This window comes from Macrotis lagotis, chromosome 1, assembly GCF_037893015.1.
Source record: "Macrotis lagotis isolate mMagLag1 chromosome 1, bilby.v1.9.chrom.fasta, whole genome shotgun sequence".
NCBI lineage: Eukaryota > Metazoa > Chordata > Mammalia > Peramelemorphia > Peramelidae > Macrotis > Macrotis lagotis.
In genome coordinates, this window is record NC_133658.1 from 778,110,733 (window position 1) to 778,128,684 (window position 17,952).

General features: G+C 34.0%; 1 pseudogene; it reads right to left on the reverse strand.

Annotated features, from left to right (window-relative positions):
- Positions 1-340: 340 nt before the first annotated feature.
- On the reverse strand, positions 341-812 carry LOC141488252 (small ribosomal subunit protein eS10-like; annotated as a pseudogene).
- Between the last annotated feature and the right edge of the window lie 17,140 nt (positions 813-17,952).

The window sequence follows — 17,952 nt, forward strand, 5'->3', positions numbered from 1 at the left end:
AGAGATGTACATAGGAATTCCCATCCTAACATATCTGTCAAATGACCTTCAAATGACCTTACTTGAAGACATGAAAACAGGGACAGGGAGAAGAATCAACTTTCCTTATTTCCTTCAATAATCTTTATATTGCATGGATTCAAGATCATTTAAGTCTGCTTTTAATATAGAAACCCTCAATTTTTCAGGCCTTTACTAAATTGAGGTGACAAGAACTGAATACAACACTACAAATGTGATCTGATAGAAGCAGAATGCAAGGTTGTACCTGCACACTATGACTTTTTTAAAAATTTTTTCCCCAAAATTTTATTCAATATGAAACATATCTCTATGGTTCTTATTGAGGAGGTTGACCATGTCCATGACCAAATCCACCTCTAAATTGGAATTATGTTGCTGACCCAGCCCCAGCTTCAGCCTTCTTGTCAGCTCCAGGAGGAGCAGTATTTCCTCTGTATGTGTCTCTGTCAGCTTCACCCCAAGTAAGTCAGGCAGGTCTCTCACCCTCCAGACCTTTATACCTTGACTTTCCTGTCTTAGGTCTACTTTTGTGAAGAGTGGCAGTCACAATCTCAGGGGGTAGGTGAAGGTAATCCCAGAGGTACTGAATGCCCTCATTGGTGAGATACCAGTAGAAATGCCCCAATGCGAACTGCTCCTTAACATAGACATGAGACTTTAGAGACTGCATAGCTTTCATGACATGGAGACTGGGCATATTCTGGTCTGCCAGTTCAGGATGCTTTGGCATGTGGACATCCTTCTTGGCTATCATACATGGTAATTCGGTTCTTCTTTGGCATCAACATCTTAGCAGCGGAGACTGGTGTTGCTCTACAAAGGAGCCCAGAATGAAAGGAAAGAGCATGTGTGGCATGGCTCCTCTTCCACGATTTGACTCAATGCAGACTGAGATCATGCCATACTTCAGGCTACAAACCTAAGGATAAAAATTAACCCATACTCTGAAATAACATGCCTACTCTCACTTTATTCAGAAAATTTTTATTGAGTTGCTTCAGATCAATTAAGATCCAATTGAAATGTCATTCCCTTCAAGAGACTATTCTGATGACCCTTAATCTATTACCCTTTTTTGTTATTTCCAATTTACTCTGTCTAAATATTTTTTTGTACATAGGTTTTTTTTGCATGAAGTTTCTAATATTAGAAATTACCTTTTATCTTTCTTTCTTTCTTTCTTTCTTTCTTTCTTTCTTTCTTTCTTTCTTTCTATTTACAGTGCTTCAGTTATGAGATAGGTGATTCTGTGAAATGTCCTTCAATTTTGAGAAATAGAGGATGAAACAATAGACCATTAAGTATTTGTTTTATATTTTATTTATTTTTCACTTGCTGACATGCAAAAACAAGTTTCAACTGTCACTTTTAAAACTTTGAATTCTAACTTCTTTCCATTCCTCCCACCCCACTCCCCCTCATAGAGAAAGCAAGTTATTTGATATAAGATAAAAATATGTAGTCATGAAAACCTTTTTCACAAGTCATGGAGCAAAAATAAACATAACCTCCCCCTCCCCCCAAAAAAAATTCAATAAAGATAAAGTAAAAAAATATGTTTCAATCTGTATTCAGACACCACCATTGCTACCTTTGGGAGGGATAGAGTTCTTTATCATAAGTCCTTCAGGGTTCACTTGGATTAACCAATTGATGAGAAAAGATAAGTTTTCACACCTGATCACCCTGCAACATTGCTATTAGTTTGTGTAGTACGTTTTTGCATGGCATCTAGTAGTTAATTCACATACAGTTTTTTTTTCAATCATTCCCCAGCTGATGAGCTTTCCCTTAATATCCAGTTCCTTGCCACCAGCTCTATAAATATCCATACAATAGAGGTACTTTTCTTTCCAGCATTTTATATCTTCTGGAACATAGACCTAGTAGTGGCACTACTATGTCAAAAGGAAGGCATGGTTTTATAACCCTTTGGACATAGTTCCAAATTGCTCTACCAAATGGTTGAATCATTTCACAACTCCTCCAACACTCCCCTACATCCTTTCCAACATTTGTCATTTTCTCTTTCTGTTCTATTAGCCAATCTAATAGGTATTTATTGTACCCCAGAATTGTTTCAACCCCCATTTCTCCTACCAATAGTGAGGATGTTTAAAAACATTTTTAAAAAGTTGTAAGGCAATGGGGTTAATTGACTTGTCCAAGGTCACACAAATTATACCTGTCTGAGGTCAGATTTGAAATCTGGTCCTCTTCATTCCAGGACTTGGTGCTCTATCCACTCTCTGCTGTTTGTGCTAATTTTGTTCTAACAATTAACACCAAGAAAACACAATTGCTCCATCAAACAACCATATCATTTATATGTGGAACCATCAATTACAGCAAATGGAGAAGTTTTGAGTACTAAGGACAAGTTCACTTACCTTGGCAGTGTCCTTTCCAAAGAGGTTGATACACACATTACTAGTGCTAGTTAAATTTTTGTGGAGCTTGGGAAGAAAGTATGGGAAAGGAGAGGTATTAGACTGACTACCAAAATGAAAATCTACAAAGTCATTGTGCTAATTTCATTGCTATATGCCTGTGAAACATGGACAATCACTAGTGCCGTGTCAGGAAACCGAATCATTTCCATTTAAATTGTCTTAGGAAGATTCTGAAGATCATCTGGCAAGACAAGATATCAGACACTGAGGTCCTTTCTTGGGCTAAACTGCCTAGCATTCCAGCATTACTACTGAGAACTCAACTACAATGGACTGGACACATTGATAGAATGCCAGATGTACACTTGCCAAAAAATCTCTTTTATAGAGAACTCACAGAGCACAAGCACTCACAAGGGGATCAGAAGAAGCAACCCTGAGACAACCTGAAGGTCTCATTGAAGTGCTTTAGAATTGATTGTACAGCATGGAAGACACTGGTACAGGATTGCCCAACATGGCATACCTTCATCAGTGAGGCTGCTGGCTCTATTAAGAAGATAGAATTGAAGCAGCTCAAAGGAAACATGACATTCATAAGTTTAGAGTACCCACCCTAGGTGTTCACTTGGACTATATGTGTGCCCAACCTGTAGTTAAGCATTTCGAGCTCTTGTCTGATCAGCCACAGTAGGACACACTGTAATATGTCTCAAACCTAGTAAGGTCATTTTGGTCTTCTTCCATAAACAAGACCGAAGGACAAGGACAAAAATCAACCAACCCACCAGAACCAAGCTGTTTTGATAATTGCCTCTTTATAGTATAGTTTTAGATCTGTTAGAGCTAGGCACCTTCCTTTCTATTTATCTTTATCAGTTCCCTTGATATTCTTGATCTTTTCTTGCTCCTTATGAATTTTGTTACTATTTTTCCTAGATCAGTAAAATAGTTATTTGGTAGTTTGACTGGCATGGCACCAAAGAAAAAAATTAATTTGAGTAGAATTAACATTTTTATTATATTAGTTTAATCTAACCAAGAGCAACTGGCCTTTTCCCAGTTGTGCTTTATAATTGTGTTTGTATAGTTCCTGGATTTGTCTTGGGAGGTTAGGTTCCCAAGTATTTAATGTTGTCTGTAGTTACTTTAAATGGATTTTCTCTTTCTAACTCTTGTTCTTGGGCTTTGTTATTCATGTAAAGAAATGCTGATGATTTATGTGGGTTTATTTAATATCCTGCTATTTTGCTGAATTTTTTCATTGTTTCAAGTAGTTTATATCTTACCTTCTTTTCAACTACCCTCCATGGACACACAACCCTCATGAGCCAAAGGTCATGCAAAGTCAAGGAATTTCATGAATCATTTGTACTGCTCCCAGCATATTCTCTCTTACACTACCCTCCCCAACTATGGTACTTAAACCCTTTTAAATAATGTATTGATTAAGATAAGATCACTTCCTATCTCTTTATGTCCAACCCTTCTGAGTAGGTTCCCAATCTCTCTTCCTGTTGTACTACAAACCTCTATGTATCCAGTAAGTTACTTCTGATTTAATTAAGTATAGAGCCTCTAAGTACTTTAAATACTGGAACACTCTGAGTGTCTCTCTCTTAAAATCTCTACAATAAATTACAAGGTATGGGAGACATTGACACAGGATTGCCCAGCATTAGGATGTCTTTATCATAGAAAGTACTGAGTTCTTTGAGTGAGACAGAATTAAAGTGGGTCAAAGGAAACATGAGGCACATAAATTTAGAATAAAAACCCCAGATTTTCCTCTGGACTATTGGTGCAAAATCTATGCATTGATCAGTCATAATCATATGCCCTGTAATTTGTCTCAAACATAGTGATGTCATTTTGGTCTTCTTCAATAGAAGGACAAGAATCAATCATATCCATATCCTCTTAAGTACAATCTTTTCAACTATATTCAACACTTTAACTATCCTAAGAGAAATACAATTATTAAGAACTTCAAGTGTTATCTTCCCTCGTAGAGTTGTATACAATTTAATGTTCTTGCACAATATTTGATTTATTTTATTTCTACTTTCTGTTTACTATTTTATACATCTCTTCTGTCTTGTATTTGAAGATTCAGTTCTCTACTTTTGAAATTTTGGAAGTGCTCTATTTTGTTGAACATCCCTCTTTTTCCCTGACAGAATTGCTAAATTTTGCAGGGTGGTAAATTCTTGGTTATAATCGAAGGTCCTTTGCTCTCTGAAATATCATATTTAAGCTCTCTGATCCTTCAGTTTTGAAGTTGTTAGTCCTTTGTATTAAAATTGCTTCTTTTCAAAGTGCTTGCAGTACTTTCTCCTTTATTTGAGAATTTTTGGAAATTGACTACGATAGTCCTTGGAGTTTTTAGCCTAGGGTCTCTTTCAGGGAAGAATTCTGTGTATATTCTTTGTTTTATTTTATTTTTTTAGATTTTTCAAGGCAATGGGGTTAAGTGGCTTCCGCAAGGCCACACGGCTAGGTAATTGTTAGGTGTCTGAGGTCAGATTTGAACCCAGGTACTTTTGACTCCAAGGCCAGTGCTCTATTTACTGCACCACCTAGCTGCCCCAGTTCTGTGTATTCTTTCAGTGGCTATTTTGTCGTCTTGATCTAGAACATTTGGACAGTTCTCCCTGATAATTTCCTGAAATTTTTCAGGATCTTTTTTGTTGACCTGTACTTTCTGGTAGACCAATAATTCATTAATTATCTCTCTAGACCTATTTTACAGGTTACTTGTTTTTCCTAAAAAGTACTTTACATTTTCTTCAATTTTTCCACTCTTTTATTTGTTTAGTGGAATCTTGATTCATTCAATGGTTTCTAGTTATCCAATTCTAATTCTTAGAATTTTATTCTCTTCAGTTAGCTTTTGTGTTTCCTTCTCCAGTTGGTTCATTTTACTTTTTTTGATGAATTATATTACTTTTCCCTTTCAAGTTGGTTGATATGAGTTGTAGATGAGTTGCATTCATTTTCTAATGGGTTGAATTTATTTTTTTTGAAGGGTTGAATTCTTTTCCTAGTTGGTTATTTTTACTTTTAAAGAAATTTATTTCTTTGGTCAATTTTTCATAATTTTCCTCATGGGTCTCATTTCTTTTTTCCCATATTTATTCTTCCTCTCTTCTTTGGTTTTTAATTCTTTTTTAAGCTGTGAGGTTTTGTATTTGAGTCCAATTCAGAGACTCCTTTGAGACTTTACATGTTGGTAATCTTTTACTGCCTTCTTCTTAGTTGCCATTTTTATCATTTTTATCTGCATAGAAGATTTCTATGGTTAGCTCTCTTTTAACTTTTTGATCATTTTGATTATTTGAGCTCTGCTCCTAGGTAATAGCAATTATAGAACTTTTTTGTGTTGGAAATGGAGTGTGATCCCTGGCTTATCACTGGCCAAGATGTTGCCTATGTAGTCCAGGCATTTTCTATGCTGATATTTGTTTTCTCCTTTATGTCCAGGCTCCTGACTATGCAGTGGTTTGTTCCCAACATAGTCCTGTCTTTTGCCCCAGTGTTCCGAGGTCAAGAATGGTGGCTAAAATCATATGATATTCAGTTTTATTTCAGTTTTCTTTTATAATTGAGTATAATATTATTAATAATAATAGCTAGCATTTATATAGTGCTTTAAAGCTTGTCAAACATTTTAAATATCATTTATTTTCTCCTCATAACAACTATGGGATGTATATACTATTATCCTGATTTTACAGATGAAGAATCTGAGGCAGAAAGAGAATTGTTCAGTCACTTAATCAATAAATGCCTGAGGACAGTATATAAAAATATTTTTGCATAGTAATTTCAAATGAAAATGTAATTTTTTCCCTTCAGTTTCAAACTCTTAGCCTAGGACACCTATCAATGAATGCATGCTTTAGAAATCACTTGTTATTATAAATCTTAAAGTAGATTATAAAGCAATTGTATATTCAGTTGATGAATTGTTTGATTCTGTTAAGTCTTTTAGCAAAAGGATAGATAACTGCTCTTTTAAAAAGAGGTCACATTGACCTTGGGTTCTTAAGAACAATTCTGTCTGAACAGAATTACAGATGGTCTGGGAAAGGACCACTGATAAGAAAGTATTTCAAGAACTGAATGCACTGACAACAACAAATAAATAAAGGAAGACTGAGTGTGAAAGCATAAAGAAAGGGAATTCAGCTTCAAAGGAAAATTGCAGAGGACTTTTAAGGGCATTGCTAAGGTTTTACTGGACCAAAGTATTCTGCTTTAGAAGTCTTTGAAGCTAAGTATTCTTAAGAACCATCAAAGAATGAAACTTAGAACCATGATCATAACCTGCTTGGGGGGACCTCTAATCAAGTACTTTTACTGATTTTTAACCTGAAAAAAAATCACATATAAACGTTTTGAACATGCCTTGCATTTGGTTCCAAAATTGTAGAAAATAGAAAGATCTGAGAAAATATTGCCTATTTTATAAATTAAATTTATTTCTAACATTCACTTTCCAGATTCATAATCAAATAAATTGTCCATTTCACTAATTAAGCATATAATATATGTCAAGAACTGTGTTAAAGATTACAAATTCAAAATATGAAAATTCACCAAACCTTTAAGATTGGGATACTCCAGGAAGTTTTAAACTAACTCCATGAGAAAAAATAGACTTTGGGTTCAGAGTGACTGAACACAATGTTTTCCAGATGTCTCATGAATTGTTTTATGTTTGTGAAAGGATCTTAGTGGTCATCTAGGCAGTTAAGTTGTAGTGTATGGAGTGGCAGTCTTTAGATTCAGAAGATCTGAGATCAAATTGGGCATCAAAGACTTACTACTCTATGATTCTGAGAAAATTCCTTAACCTCTATTTAATACACTGGTGAAGGAAATTGCATGTCATTCATTATCTTTGCCAAGATAACCCCTGATGGAATCACAGAAAGTTAGACCTGATTGAAACAACAAAGCAACAAGTGGTCATCTAAGTTTCTCACTTTCTCTCCTTTTACCAGTGAACCAAGTAAGACCTAGAGAGGTTAATTAACTTGCCAAATATTATTCAGAATGCATATTTATTAAACCTAGGCTTTTCCATTGCAAGGACTAACATGCTACCTATAAATACTATGCCAAGTAGTTGTAAAATATCTGAAATAATTATTGTTTTGCTTATTAATAAATTTAATGCCAAACTAAGAGAGATATATTAACTGACTCTTTCACTACAACAAAAAGAGAAAAATTTACACAAGTTGAGAAAAATTACCTTCATGCAATTGAAATCTCTAAAAAATATTATGTTGAAAGAGGATATGTTAAAATTGGAGAAATAGAAAGTAATGACTCAAAAGACACCATGATCCGTCAAAATCAAAAGGCTGAAAAAAGAGAAGAAAATTGAAAGTACCTCTAGGAAAAACAATGGTCGACCAGGAAAATAGATACAGAAGAGATAATTTGCAAATTATTGATCTACCTGAAGATCAGAATAGTCATAAAAAGAACCTGGAAAATATCTTATAGGGAATTTTCATGAAAAACTGCCCCATCATAGAAAAGAAAGATAAAGCAGTCCTTGAAAGAATCCATTGATCATACCCAAAAAGAGATCTTTAAATAAAAACTCTAAGGAAGATTTTAGCCAAATTTCAGATTTCTCAGTTAATGGAGAAAATATTACGAGCAGTCAAAAAAGAATAGCAAGAAGCTACAACAAGGGTTACACAGGACTAATCACTTCAACATTAAAGGACTGGAGGGTCTAGAGTATGATGTTGCAGAGGGCAAGTGAGCTTGGATTGCCACCAAGAATCAACTGTCCTGGCAAATTTAATTTATTCTTTCGGGGGAGAAATGGATATTTCATTGTATAGAGAGCTTTTGAACTTATCTGATAAAAGAATCAAACCAGAACAGAAAATTTCATCTTCAAATGTAAGTTTCAAGAGATTCATAAAAAGGTAAATGGAAAGAAAAGTTAAGTCTATAAGATTAAACTGTCTATATCCTACATGGAAGATGATACTTGAAAGTCTTAAGAATTGGATTTCTTGTAGGACAGTTGAATAAAAATACATAATTAGACAGAGCATGTAATTATAAATTGATCATGATATGATGGTACTTTAGCTCATGAGGGTTGATTTTCCATTGGGAGAATTGGAGAGAGTAACTTGGACAGCAGGGTGTGGATATAAGTGATCATGAGTGATGGTATTTTAAGTCATGAGGGTTGTAGTTATACTTGGACAACTGGAGAGAGTAGACATGCACAGAGGATGTGGGCATAAAGTGATTATGATGTGATGGTTATAGTTCTTGAGAACTGTTACTTTATTGGGTCAGTTGAAAGGAGTATACTTTGACAGTGAGAGTGAGTACAGTACAGATATAAAACAATAAATACAGGAATAAACAGATTATAGTAGGAGATGAAAGTGGAGACATTAGAGGATAAATTAATAAATTACACCACAGGAAGAGGTACAGAAGGCCTATCAGGGAAAAGGAAAATAAAGAGAGAGTATGAAAACTGAGTAAATCTTACTCTCAACAAATTTGGTTCAAAGAGGGAATAACATAAATTCTAAATTGTGTATAGAAAGTTATCCTATCTTACAGAGAAGCAGAAAGGGAATATTAAAGGAGGCAGCAGTCAGAATTTAAACACTAGTGAGAAGACATAAGGAGAAAGGACAGAGAAAAGTACAAATAAGAAGAATACCAGAATATAGAGAAATACAGAATTTGTAGTCATAACTCTGAATGTTAATTGGATAAACTTGCCCACGAAATGGAAGTAATTACCAAAGTGGATTAAAAGTAAGGATCTTTCAATATGTTGTTTATGAGAAACATCTGAAGCAAGGAGAATAAAGGTAAAAGGCTGGAGCAAAAATATTATACTTCAGCAGAAGTTAAAAAAAACAGAGATAACAATCCTGATTTCATACTAAGCTCAGAGAAAACACAGATCTAATTAAGGAGATAAGGAATGAAATTAGATCTTCCTAAAAGATACCCTAAGCAATTAAACATATATGTATCAAGGGGTATAGCATCCATATTTTTAAAGGAGAAGCTAAATGAATTGCAGAATGACATAGCAAAACAATATCAGTGGAGGACCTCAACCCCCCACTCTAAGAATTAAATAAATCTAAACACAAAATATGAAATAAGTTAAGATGGTGAATAGAATTTTATAAAATTTAAATAAGATAGAATATTGGTGACACATACCACTGATACAAAAATTGGTCTTGTATTAGCGCATAAAATCAGCACAATCAAATGCAAAAATGAAAAAAATTACATGTACATATATTTCAAAATAAATGAAAAAATAAAAATAAAGAAACCAGGAGGAATGAGGATGTAGGGGAGGGAGTGGGAACGTGTGTGGACATGGTGGTAGTGGTGGCTGGAGGGCTGGTTGCAACCTGCTCCAATTAATTTTTGCTTTATCTTTTGATGGTGCACTATTACATGTAATTTTTATTGCATCATAGAGGATCTGTTTAAAGTTTCTGCTTTTTTTGCATTTCATTGTTATTTTTTATGTTTTTATAGTTATGTTATGTTCTCCTTTATTTTTAATCTCTTTTTGCATATAGGTCTACTATGTCACTACTAGTTTAAATTGTATGCAAGCTTCTATAGATCATCAGGCTTAGTTCAAATTGCTTTTAAAAAGACTGAGTACCTATACCTAAATAAGGACAAAATGGGTACAGATTTTATTTTTTAAAATTTATTTATTTATTTTCATTGATATGTACATGTATATTTTTAAGTTGTAAAATTTTCTTCCACCCTCAGTAGTGAACAGTTAGATTATCAAGGCAAATGGGGTTAAGTGGCTTGCCCAAGGCTACACAGCCAGGTAATTATTAAGTGCCTGAGGTCGAATTTGAACTCAGGTACTCCTGACTCCAGGGCTGGTGCTGTATCCACTAAGCCACCTAGTTTTCCCTGTACATATATATTTTGATAAACATGTTTGCAGGTTACTTATTTTCAGTATGAGGAATAAGGATTAAGGAAAAGTGACATATAAGATAGTTTTTTATAAAATGTTCATCAGATTCTGAAAGGTGAGTGTGTTTGTGTGTTTGCATGTATGTCTCTGTGTGTGTATTTTGTTTTGTTTTGTTTCTTCCTGTGGATGGGGTTAACATAATCCACAGTCAGTCTAATAAAGTTGTCCTAGCTCTCTGAACTGCTGAAAGGAGGTACTTCCCTCAGGGTTGTTCATCTCATAATGTGATTTTTCTGTACATTGTTCTCTTGGTTCTACTCCCTTTGCTCAGCATCAGATCCTGGAAGACATTCGATGTTTTTCTATAGTTTGAGCATTTATGATTAGCTTTAGAAAAATAGTATTCCATATTATTCATATACCATAAAGTTTTTAGCCATTCCCCAACTGATGGGCACCCCTTCAATTTCTAACTCATTGCCACTACAAAAAGAGCTGTTATACATATTTTGGAACATGTAGGATTTTTCCCTTTTTATAATTCCTTCTGTACATAGATCTAGAATTGGAATTACTGGGTCAAAGGGTATAAAAAGTTTTATTGCACTTTGAGCATAGTTCCATATTGCTCTCCAGAAAGGTTAGATGTATTCACAACTCAACAAGCAATGTAGCAATGTCCCAACCCTCCCACAACCTTTCTAAAGTTGATCATTTAAAATTTTTTTCATCTTGGCCAATCTGATAGGTGTGCATTGTTGTTTTAATTTGTATTTATCTTTTTTTTGGAAAGATTTTATTTATTTTGTATTTTAAATTTTCCTGTAATCTTGCTTCCTTCCCCCTCCCCACCCCACCCCCAGAAAGCAGTTTGTTCATCTTTACATTGCTTCCATGGTATGCATTGATCTAAGTTGAATGTAATGAGTGAGAAATCATATCCTTAAGGAAGAAACATAAAGTAAAAGATATAGAAGAATTACATAATAAGATAACATTTTTTTAAACTAAAGGTAGTAGTCTTTGGTCTTTGTTCAAACTCTACAATTCTTTCTCAGGATACAGTTGGCATTCTCCATTGCAGATATCCCAGAATTGGGCCTGTTTGTTGCCCTGTTGGTATGAACAAATCTATTAAGGTTGATCATCACTCCCATGTTGTGTTAAGGTGTACAATGTTCTTCTGGTTCTGATCATTACACTCAACATCAGTTCATGCAAATGCTTTCAGGCTTTCCTGAAATCCCAGGCCTCTTGGTTTCTAATTGAACAATAATGTTCTATCCCATACATACACCAGAGTTTATTAAGCCATTCCCTAACTGATGGACATTCACTCAGTTTCCAGTTCTTTACCACCACAAACAGAGCTGCTATAAATATTTTTGTCCAAGTGATATTTTAACCCTTTTTCATAATCTCTTCAGGGTATAGAACCAGTAGTGGTACTGCTGAATCAAGGGGTATGCACATTTTTGTTGCCTTTTGGCAATAATATTGCTCTCCAGAACAGTTGGATGAGCTAACAGCTTCTAATTTCCCAGCTTACCCACATCCCTTCCAATATTGATCATTGTTCTTTCTGATCATATTGGACAGTCTGAGAGGTGTGAGGTGGTACCACAGAGATGTTTTAATTTGTATTTCTCTAATATTTAGTGATTAAAACAATTTTTCATATGACTATGGATTGCTTTGGATTCCTCATCTGTAAATTACCTTTGCATATCCTTTGACCATTTGTCAATTGGGGAATGGCTAGTCTTTTGTTAAAAATTTGACTCAGTTCTCTGTATATTTTAGAAATGAGTCCTTTGTCAGAATTGCTAGTGATAAAAATTGTTCCCCAATTTACTACATTTCTTTTGATCTTGGTTACAGTGGTTTTGTCTCTGCAAAAGATTTTTAATTTAATATATCAAAATTGTATGGTTTATTTTTAATGGTGTTCTCCATCTCTTTCTTGGTCATAAACTGCTACCCTTTCTGTAGATTTGATATGTATGCTGCTCCTTGATATCCTAGCTTGCTTATAATATTCTTTTTTATGTCAAGATCCTTCATCCATTTTGATCTTATCTTGGTATAATGTGTGAAGTATTGGTCTAATCCAAGTTTCTGCCATACTAACTTCCAATTTTCCCTACAGTTTTTATTAGAGAGAGAGAGTTTTGATCCCAATAGCTGGACTCTTTGGGTTTATCAAACAACAGAATACTATAATCAATTCTCACCTAGTCTATTGCAGTGATTCATTACTCTATTTCTTAGCCAATACCAGACAATTTTGATAATTGATGCTTATTATACAATTTTAGATCTGCTGTGGGGTAAGTCACATTCTTTTGCAATTTTTTTCACTAAATCCCTGGAAATTCTTGACTTTTTATTTCTCCATATTAATTTATTTATAATTTTTTTCTAACCCATTAAAGGACTTTTTTTGAATTTTTATTGGTAGGGCACAAAACAAGTAGTTTAATTTTGGTAGAATTGTCATTTTTTATTTTATTTGCTCAGCCTATCCATGAGCAGTTAATATTTGCCTAATTTTTCAAATCTTATTTTATTTGTGTGAGAAGTGTTTTGTAATGGTATTCAAAAAGTTTCTGAGTTCGCCTTGATATGTAGAATCCCAGGTATTTTATATTATCTGAAGTTTCTTTGAATAGGATTTCTTTTTAAATCTCTCTGCTGCATCTTGCTAGTCATATATAGAAATGATAAGGATTCATGAAAGTTTATTTTATATCTTGTGACCTTGCAGAAGTTGCTAATTATTTCTAGTAGTTTTTAGATGATTTTTTGGAGATTCTCTAGGTATACTATCATGTCATCCGCAAAGAGTGAGAGTTTTGGCTCTTCCTTCCCTATTCTAATTCCTTCAATTTCCTTTTCTTCTCTTATTGCTGAAAGCTAGCATTTCTAATACAGTATTGAATAGTAGTGGTGATAATGGCCATCCTTGTTTCACCTCTGATCTTACCAGGAATGACTCTAGCCTATTCCCATTGCACATAATCCTTGTTGATGGTTTCAGAGAAATATTGCTTATTATTCTAAGGAACAATACATTTATTCCTACACTCCAGTGTTTTTAGTTTTAATGGGTGCTATATTTTTTCATAAGCATTTTCAAGATCTATTGATATAATCACATGATTTCTGAGAGGTTTGTTATTGATATAATTAATTGTATTGACAGTTTTCCTAATATTGAACCAACCCTGAATTCCTAGGATAAATCCTACTTCGTTATAATGTATTATCCTAGGGATAACCTGTTGTAGTCATTTTGGTAAGATTTTATTTAAGATTTTTGCATCTATATTCATCAGGGAGATCAGTCTATAGTTTTCTTTATCTGTTTTAAGTCTTCTTTGTTTAGGTATCAGCACCATATTGGTGTCATAGAAAGAGGCAGGCAGAGTTCTGCCTTCACCTATTTTTCCAAAGAGTTTATATAGAATTGGAACCCATTGTTCCTTAAATGTTTGATAGAGTTCACTTGTGAATTCATCTGGCCTGGGAGATTTTTTCCTTGGGAGTTCAATAATGGCTTGCTGATTTTCTTTTTCTGAGATAAGATTATTTAGGTATTTAATTTCCTCTTCATTTAACGTGGGAAACTTATATTTTTGTAAATATTCATCCATTTCATTTAGATTATCATATTTGTCATAGAGTTGGACAAAATAACTCAATTATTATTTTTATTTCCTCCTCAGTGGTGTTGAGCTCACCTTTTTCATTTATGGTACTAGCAATTTAGTTTTTTTTAATCAAATTGAATAGAGGTTTCTCAATTTTATTGTTTTTTTTGTAAAACTGGTTCTTGGTTTAATTTATTAGTTCAATAGTTTTCTTTCTTTTGATTTTATTAATTTCTCCTTTAATTTTTAGATTTTCTAATTTGTTTTTTAACTGTGGGGGGGTTAAATTGTTCTTTCTCCAATTTTTTATTTGTATATTTAGTTAATTGATTTCCTCTTTCTCCAAATTATTCATGTAAGAATTTAAAGATATAATATATCTCCTGACAGGTGCCTTGAGTAACCCATAGGTTTTAGTATACTGTTTAAGTATTGTCATTATCTAAGATGAAATAATTAATTCTTTCTATAATTTTTTGTTTGATCCACTCATTCTTTAAAATGAAGTTATTTAGTTTCCAATTAGTTTTGGGTCTCTATCTCCCTGTTCCAGTGTTGCATGTGATTTTTATTGCATTATGATCTGAGAAAGATACATTCACTATTTTTGACTTTCTTCAATTGATTATTAGGATTTTATGCCCTAGTGCATAGTCAATTTTTGTGTAAGTGATATGTACTGAAAGGAAAAAAAATATCTTCTTTTCTATCCCTATTCAATTTCCTCCATATTTCTATCATGTCTGGGTTCTCTAACAATCTATTTATCTCCTTAACTTCCTTCTTCTTAATTTTATTATTAGATTTGTCTAAATCTGAGAGTAGGAGCTTGAGGTCTCTCATTAGTAGTGTCTTACTTTCTATGGCTTCTTGGAACTCCTTCAATTTCTCCTCTAAGAATTTGGATGCATACCATTAGGTGCATACATATTTAGTATTGAAATAACCTTATTGCCTATGGTATCTTTTAGGAGGATATAGTTTCCTTACTTATTGTTTTTAATGATAGCTATTTTTGCAGCTGCTTAGTCTGAAATAAAGCATGTCACCTCTGCTTTTTTCACTTCAGGTGAAGCAAAATATGTTTTGCTCCCACCTTTTACCTTTACTCCATATGTATCTCTTTGCTTCAAATGAGTTTCTTTTAAGCAACATATTTTAGGATTCTGTTTTTTAATCTATTCTGCCATTTGCTTACATTTTAAGGGAGAGTTCTTCCCATTCACATTCAAAGTTATAATTACTAACACTTTATTGCCCTCCATATTATCTTCCCTCTGTATGTATTCCCCCTATTTTTTTCCTTTATCCATATTTCTGGTATTTTCTTTCTGAATACCACCACCTTCAGTATGTATGCCCTCCTATATCCATTCCCCCCTTCCTCTTTTTTCCCCCTTCCACTTTTCTCCTTCTTCCTTCCTTCTTTCTCTTGATCCCCCTTTCCTTCCCCTCCTCTTTTCCCTTTTAATACTTTAAAGATAAGATAAATTTCTTAACTTAACTGACTGGTTGTATGTGTATGTTAATTTTAAGTCAATCTGATGAGAGTAAGATTCAGGCAGTTCTCTCTCCTCCCTTCTGCCCCTCTATTGCAATAGGTCCTTTGTACCTCTTTATGTAATTATATTTAACCCATTCAATCTTGTCCACCCACCTATCTCTTTACTGTCCCCCTTTTTAGGAGGTATTGTTTTTAAATCATTCTATCTGACTCACGGAAAGGTCATGAATTTCCATCTCTTCTGGCTAAGTGTATTCTCTCTACTAGAATTGCAATTACTTTGAGTTATTATACTCTTTATCTCAGGTAATGATATAGCCTGTCTCATGTTATTGGATAGCAGTTTCTCAAATAAATCATGAATTTCAATTACTTCTGGCTAAATAAATTCTCTCTAATAGAGTTACAATTCTCTAGAGTAATAGTCTTTTTCCCAGGTAGGGATATAGTCAGTTGCATGTTATTGGATAACAGTTTTGTTTCTCCACCCTTTTTTATTTTACCTTTTCATGTGTCTCTTGAGTCTCCTATTTGAAGTCCAAATTTTCTATTATGCTCTAGTCTTTTAGCAGGAAATGTTGGAAGTCTCTTGTTTCATTAAATGTTCATCTTTTACTTTGAATGAGAAGGCTCAGTTTTCCTGGATAATGGATTCTTGGCTGCAATCCAAGCTCCCTTGCTTTTTTGGAATATCATATTACTGGACCTTCGGTCCCTTATTATTGATGCTGCCAGGTCGTTTGTAATCCTTATGTTGGCTCCTAGGTATCTAAAAACTGTTCCTTTCTGGCTGCAGGCAGAATTTTTCTCTTTTATCTGATAATTTTGGCACTTGGCTAAAATATTCCTTAGCATTTTCATTTTGGGGTCCCCTTCTGGAGAGGATAAATGTATTCTTTCAATAACTATTTTGCCCTCTGGTTCCATGATATCAGGGCAGTTTTCCATCACTAAATTCTGTAACATTGAGATCAGGCTTTTTTTCTCTTCAATGTTTTCAGGAAGACCAATAATTTTTAGGTTATTTCTCCTCAATCTATTTTTGAGGTAAGTGGTTTTGCTGATGAGGCATTTTATATTTCCTTCTATTTTTTCAATTTTTTGTTTTATTTAACAGATTCTTATTGTCTCAGGAAGTCATTGGTTTCCACAGACTCCATTCTTTTTTTAGGGAAGAATTTTCTTCATTCACCTTTTGCAATACCTTTTTCCATTAGTCAATTCCATTTTTATAAGAGTTTTCCATTTGACCAATTGAGGTTTTGAGAGAATTATTTTCTTTTTCCATTTGTCCAATTGTATTTTCCAAAGATTTGCTTTCTTGTTGTAAGGCATTAGTCTTTTCTTGGGTTTCTTTGCACAAAATTTCCAAATTATCCATTGATTTTTAAACTCCTTCCTCATTCCTTCAAGGAAGTCTTTCCTGTGCTGGAGACTAAATAATATGCTCCTCAGAGGTTCTACATCTTTCTGAGTTAGAGTCTTTGCCTTCTAGGAATTTTTCTATGGACCCTCCTTTTGCTAGCCTTTCTTCATTTTCCTAAGATCTTGTGTTGGGCGAGGGGCTGGTTCACAGAGGTTTGGTGTTGAGATCCCTGGAGGAATGACTTTCTGGGTTTAGTAATTCTACTTGGGCCAGCCAGTAGGAGGCACTAGAGGCTTTGTTCACAGACAGTAATAACTCCTCCTGACCAGTAGGGGGTGCTAGAGACTGGAACTTAACCTCCAGTCCTTCTAGTCCCATATCATCAGTCCTATGGTCATGCCTCCACTCTCTGGTTGTTTCTTGGAGAGAATGCCTCCGGGGCTGATCTTAGTTTATTTGGGTTTTCAACCAGCCCCACTGACTGTGCTCTGCACTTGGACCACTCAGGATCCCTGAAGACAGACCTTGAGATAGCTGTTGTTCTCCTAACTTCTCTTTCTGTGTTTTGTCAATTGAATGTTCATTAAGAGGTATGTGTCATATTATATAGAAGGGAAGATCAGGGGATCTTAGTACAAGGCCTGGCTTCTCTCCGCCATCTTGGCCAGAAGTATTTTTCTAACAAATAATGATTTGGAGCATTTTTTTTCATATGATTATATAATAGCTTTAATTTTTTTATTTTAAAACTGTCAGTTCACATCCTTTGACCATTTATCAATTGGGGAATGTCTTGTAACCTTACAAATTTAATGCAAATGTCTATATGTTTTAGAAATGAGGCCTTATTCAGAACTCCTATTTGTGAAGATTATTTCCCAGTTTTCTACTTTCTTTCTAATTTTGGCAGCATTGATTTTATTAATGCAAAACTTTTTTTAATTTATTATAGTCAAAATTATTCATTTTGCTGTTTATAATGTAATCCAATTCTTCTTTGTTATTAACTTTTTCCCTTTCCATAAATCTGATGG